The following is a 5091-nucleotide window of genomic DNA, read 5'->3' as shown; positions in this document are numbered from 1 at the left end:
TTTCAAGCTCTGCCACATCCAACGAGCATCCGAGCCGGTGTAGTACGAGTCGATCTTAGTCCTGTATTGACGCTTTGCCTGTTTGATGGTTCGTCGGAGGGCAAAGCGGGATTTCTTATAGCTTCCGGGTTAGAGTCCCGCTCCTTGAATGTGGGAGCTCTACCATTTAGCTCAGTGCGGATGTTGCCTATAATCCATGGCTTCTGGTTTGGGTATGTACATACTATACGGTCACTGTGGAGACAACGTCATCAATGCACTTATTGATGAAGCCAATGACAGATGTGCTGTACTCCTCAATGCCATCGGAGGAATCCTGGAACATATTCCAGTCTTGTGCTAGCAAAACAGTCCTGTAGCTTAGCATCTGCTTCATCTGACCACTTTTTTATTGATCTAGTCACTGGTGCTTCCTGCTTGAAGGAATCAGGAGGATAGAATTATGGTCAGATTTGCCAAATGGAGGGTGAGGGAGAGCTTTGTATGAGTCTCTGTGTGTGGAGTCAAGGTGGTCCAGAGTTTTTTTCCCTCTGGTTGCACATTTAACATGCGGATAGAAATTTTGAAAAACCGATACAAGTTTCCCTGCATTATAGTCCCCGGCTACTAGGAGCGCCGCCTCTGGGTGAGCGTTTTCTTGTTTGCTTATGGTGAAATACAGCTCATTCAATGCGGTCTTAGTGCCAGCCTCTGACAAATACAGATGAAAACTATGATTTTACAGTTTTGAATGTCCTGTTTGAAGTTTAATCTTCCGCATAGGTCAAAGATTGCACGTTTGCTAGCAGAATGGAAGGAAGTGAGGGTTTATATGATCGCCTACGAATTCTCAGAAGGCAGTCCGGACCCTTTTTCTCCGCCTCCTCTTCACGCAAATCACAGGGATCTGGGCCTGTCCCCGAGAAAGAAGAATATCGTTCACGTCGGCATCGTCAGATTCGTTAAAGGAAAAAAAGGATTCTGCCTGTCCGTGGTGAGTAATCACAGTCCTGATGTCCAGAAGTTATTTTTCGGTCATAAGAGACGGTAGCACCAACATTATGTACAAAATAAGTTTAACTTTTTTTTGTTAAATGCAAATAAAAAAATTAAATACAAATTGAGTTCCAAGGGTTCCAACCCGCTTTGCCAATAACAGTTTTGAGTTTTGCCTTCCCCACTCCCAGCAAAATTATTTCTTGAGAAATTGCTTTGCCAGTGGTGGAAAAAGTACCCAATTGTCATACTTGAGTCAAAGTAAAGATACCTTAATAAAAAAATTACTCAAGTAAAAGTCACCCAGTAAAATACTACTTGAGTAAAAATAAAGTATTTGGTTTTAAATACTTTAAGTATCAAAAGTAAATGTAATTGCTAAAACATACTTAAATATTGAAAGTAAATGTATAAATAATTTCAAATTCTTTATGTTAAACAAAATCAGATGGCACCATTTTTTTTAAATTCACCATTTATTTACAAATAACCAGGGGCACACTCCAACACAGACATCATTTACAAATAACCAGGGGCACACTCCAACACAGACATCATTTACAAATAACCAGGGGCACACCAACACAGACATCATTTACAAATAACCAGGGGCACACTCCAACACAGACATCATTTACAAATAACCAGGGGCACACCAACACAGACATCATTTACAAATAACCAGGGGCACACTCCAACACAGACATCATTTACAAATAACCAGGGGCACACTCCAACACAGACATCATTTACAAATAACCAGGGCACACCAACACAGACATCATTTACAAATAACCAGGGCACACCAACACAGACATCATTTACAAATAACCAGGGGCACACCAACACAGACATCATTTACAAATAACCAGGGGCACACCAACACAGACATCATTTACAAATAACCAGGGGCACACTCCAACACAGACATCATTTACAAATAACCAGGGGCACACCAACACAGACATCATTTACAAATAACCAGGGGCACACCAACACAGACATCATTTACAAATAACCAGGGGCACACCAACACAGACATCATTTACAAATAACCAGGGGCACACTCCAACACAGACATCATTTACAAATAACCAGGGGCACACTCCAACACAGACATCATTTACAAATAACCAGGGGCACACCAACACAGACATCATTTACAAATAACCAGGGGCACACCAACACAGACATCATTTACAAATAACCAGGGGCACACCAACACAGACATCATTTACAAATAACCAGGGGCACACCAACACAGACATCATTTACAAATAACCAGGGGCACACCAACACAGACATCATTTACAAATAACCAGGGGCACACCAACACAGACATCATTTACAAATAACCAGGGGCACACCAACACAGACATCATTTACAAATAACCAGGGGCACACTCCAACACAGACATCATTTACAAACGAAGCCTGTGTTTAGTTAGTTCGCTAGATCAAAAGGCAATAGGATGACCAGGGATGTTCTCTTGATAATTGCGTGAACTGGACCAGCTGTCATACTAGCCATTCAAAATGCAACGAGTACTTTTGAGTTAAAGGGAAAAAAGTATATTATTTTCTTTAGGAATGTAGTGAAGTAAAGAGTCAAAAATATAAATACTAAAGTACAGATACCCCCCAAAACTATTTAACTAGTTCTTTTTAACTAGGCAAGTCAGTTAAGAACAAATTCTTATTTTCAATGACGGCCTAGGAACAGTGGGTTAACTGCCTGTTCAGGGGCAGAACGACAGATTTGTACCTTGTCAGCTCGGGGGTTTGAACTTGCAACCTTACGGTTACTAGTCCAAAGCTCTAACCACTAGGCTACCCTGCCGCCCCGTTATATTTCAGTCTTCTATTATGCATGTCTGACATGGCACAGGTGTCTTTTTATTTTAAAGCCCATAACCATGTGAGGTGTATACTTCTGTTTCAAAGTAGATTTGTTTAAGACTACCAAGAATCACTCTTTGACCCTGATTTCACCTACTGCTGTAAAAGGTAAATTGTTAACCAGAAATAAGACATTGAGATAACACCTTCAGTAACTGATAGGTTAACACACTGTTCCCCGGTAGGTTAACACACTGTTCCCCGGTAGGTTACACACTGTTCCCCGGTAGGTTACACACTGTTCCCCGGTAGGTTACACACTGTTCCCCGGTAGGCCGTCATTGTAAATAAGAATTTGTTCTTAACTGACTTACTTAGTTAAAATAAATGATAGATAAATGTAATTACATTTAACAAACACCATTTCCCTCCAGTGGTACCAAACTTCACAACGTAGAAAATGAGGCATAGCATTTATAGGATGTTTTACAGTACACTGCAGCTGCTCTTCAAGCCAAGCCAAACTCAGTTTCAAGTCTCTATGATGTGTAACTGTCTCATTTCATGGACAATTCATTACATTGATCACTTTATTTAAAAAACATGTAAAAGATATAAAACAATCAAGTAGTATTTCAAACAGGAAAGAACGCAGAGGTTGTTGCATAAGATTGTAAAAATATGACACCCGGAACCATTCACAACGGGCACTTAAAAACCTAGCAAGAACAGGTCGACATCCAGGTACACTTCTACGACAGGTAGTGTGTACACAGGTAATAGGTCATAAAGGCACTGTGAGAACATTGCTATGGTGGGTTGCTGGGTGTGACCAAATTCCACCCTGGAACATGGTACATTGACAGGATAATATGGTGGTAATAGACATACAGTGGGGCAAAAAAGTATTTAGTCAGCCACCAATTGTGCAAGTTCTCCCACTTTAAAAGATGAGAGAGGCCTGTAATTTTCATCATAGGTACACTTAAATCCAGAAAATCACATTGTAGGATTTTTAATGAATTTTTTGGCAAATTATGGTGGAAAATAAGTATTTGGTCACCTACAAAGAAGCAAGATTTCTGGCTCTGACAGACCTGTAACTTCTTCTTTAAGAGGCTCCTCTGTACTCCATTCGTTACCTGTATTAATGGCACCTGTTTGAACTTGTTATCAGTATAAAAGAGTCCACAACCTCAAACAGTCACACTCCAAACTCCACTATGGCCAAGACCAAAGAGCTGTCAAAGGACACCAGAAACAAAATTGTAGACCTGCACCAGGCTGGGAAGACTGAATCTGCAATAGGTAAGCAGCTTTGTTTGAATAAATCAACTGTGGGAGCAATTATTAGGAAATGGAAGACATACAAGACCACTGATAATCTCCCTCAATCTGGGGCTCCACGGCAATATCTGGGGCAATATCTCACCCTGTGGGGTCAAAATGATCACAAGAACGGTGAGCAAAAATCCCAGAACCACACAGAGGGACCTAGTGAATGACCTGCAGAGAGCTGGGACCAAAGTAACAAAGCCTACCATCAGTAACACACTATGCCGCCAGGGACTCAAATCCTGCAGTGCCAGACGTGTCCCCCTGCTTAAGCCAGTACATGTCCAGGCCCGTCGGAAGTTTGCTAGAGAGCACTTGGATGATCCAGAAGAAGATTGGGAGAATGTCATATGGTCAGATGAAACCAAAATATAACTTTTTGGTAAAAACTCAACTCGTCGTGTTTGGAGGACAAAGAATGCTGAGTTGCATCCAAAGAACACCATACCAACTGTGAAGCATGGGGGTGGAAACATCATGCTTTGGGGCTGTTTTTCTGCGAAGGGACCAGGATGACTGATCCGTGTAAAGGAAAGAATGAATTGGGCAATGTATCGTGAGATTTTGAGTGAAAACCTCCTTCCATCAGCAAGGGCATTGAAGATGAAACATGGCTGGGTCTTTCAGCATGACAATGAGCCCAAACACACCGCCCGGGCAACGAAGGAGTGGCTTCGTAAGAAGCATTTCAAGGTCCTGGAGTGGCCTAGCCAGTCTCCAGATCTAAACCCCATAGAAAATCTTTGGAGGGAGTTGAAAGTCCGTGTTGCCCAGCAACAGCCCCAAAACATCACTGCTCTAGAGGAGATCTGCATGGAGGAATGGGCCAAAATACCAGCAACAGTGTGTGAAAACCTTGTGAAGACTTACAAAAAACATTTGACCTCTGTCATTGCCAACAAAGGGTATATAAAGTATTAAGAAACTTTTGTTATTGACCAA

This window comes from Oncorhynchus keta, chromosome 8 (genome assembly GCF_023373465.1).
Source record: "Oncorhynchus keta strain PuntledgeMale-10-30-2019 chromosome 8, Oket_V2, whole genome shotgun sequence".
Lineage (NCBI taxonomy): Eukaryota > Metazoa > Chordata > Actinopteri > Salmoniformes > Salmonidae > Oncorhynchus > Oncorhynchus keta.
Note: the sequence above shows the minus strand (reverse complement) of the source record.